The sequence below is a fragment of the Perognathus longimembris genome, chromosome 3 (assembly GCF_023159225.1).
Source record: "Perognathus longimembris pacificus isolate PPM17 chromosome 3, ASM2315922v1, whole genome shotgun sequence".
NCBI classification, from domain to species: domain Eukaryota; kingdom Metazoa; phylum Chordata; class Mammalia; order Rodentia; family Heteromyidae; genus Perognathus; species Perognathus longimembris.
The window spans coordinates 104,965,494-104,966,973 of NC_063163.1; positions in this window are offsets into that span (position 1 = coordinate 104,965,494).

Sequence of the window (1,480 nt, forward strand, 5' to 3'; positions counted from 1 at the left end):
CAGGGCTGGAGGTGTGGCTCAAGTGGTAGAGCACTAGCCAGTCTAGCAAACTTGAGGCCCTGACTTCAAACCCTAATACCACCACCAAAACAAAATCGACCATGTTGACTCCACCACTAACAATAACATTATAGATTATAATTCTTAATCATCTGAGATTTAAACATTGTTAATGTATTCTCCCAGGGCTGAAAGATAATTTAGTAGCTTATGGTTAATATATTCAAGATTGATAATATCATCAACAAGATACTATACAAGTTTAATAGAATTAGGTCATTTGCTTCAGTTTCTTTCCAATGTTTAGATGGTTATTACTTTTCATTTTGACTTAATTTCTTTCTTTTTTCTTTTCTGTTTTTTTTGTTTTGTTTTGTTTTTTTGCCAGTCCTGGGGCTTGGACTCAGGGCCTGAGCACTGTCCCTGGCTTCCTTTTAGCTCAAAGCTAGTACTCTGCCACTTGAGCCACAGCGCCCCTTCTGGCCATTTCCTATATATGTGGTGCTGAGGAATCGAACCTAGGGCTTCATCTATACAAGGCAAGCACTCTTGCCACTAGGCCATATTCCCAGCTCCTTAACTTAATTTCTGTGTGGTGCTGGGAATCAAACCCAGGTCTTCACACCTGTTAGCTAAGGACTCTATCTCTGAGCTTTACCTGAATCCTAACCATTTAATTATGCAAAGAATTGATATGATTTCAAAATCACAGAATAGACTTTAGAAAAGACACTTTTGTTGCTAGGCTCTATATCTGTTCCCTTTTCCTTATATAAAGCTAAGCATTTTTATTAGGTTTATCATGCTATTTGCCGTTTTTTAAACTTTTATTATATTTATAAGCAATCATGTATATTTATGGGATGCAGGGTGATACACTTTGTTGGTCTACATTGTGGTATGATCAAATACGACTGTTACATGTCCTGAGATCTGAGAATCACAGTTGGAAGCTAGCCTGGGCAGTAAAATCTGTGAGTCTCTTATCTCCAACTAAGCACCAGAAACAAACAAACAAACAAAAAAACAGCCATAACTGGAGCTGTGACTTAAGTGGTAGAGCAGTAGCCTTGAGCATAGAAACTCAGGGACAGTGGCCAGGCCCTGAATTCAAGTCCCAGGACTGGCACAATAGAATAAAATAAGTGTCGAGGATTTGGGTGCCAGAGGCTCATAATTTAATTTTACGTACTCAGAAGACTGAAATTTGGAGGATGGAGATTCAAAGCCAACCTGGGAAGAAAAGTCCATGAGACTCCATTTCCAATTAACCAGCAAAATGGTGGAGCATCAACTATGAGCTGTAAAGCCAATGTGCAGTGTGAATGAGGTTCTGAATTCAAGCTCTAGTACTGTTACACACACACACACACACACACACACACACACACACAGAGCAAGCAAGCATATTTTTTTTTCTGTTTATGTAGCACTGAGGAGTCAAACCCAGGGCTTCATGCATGCTAGGCAAGCACTCTAC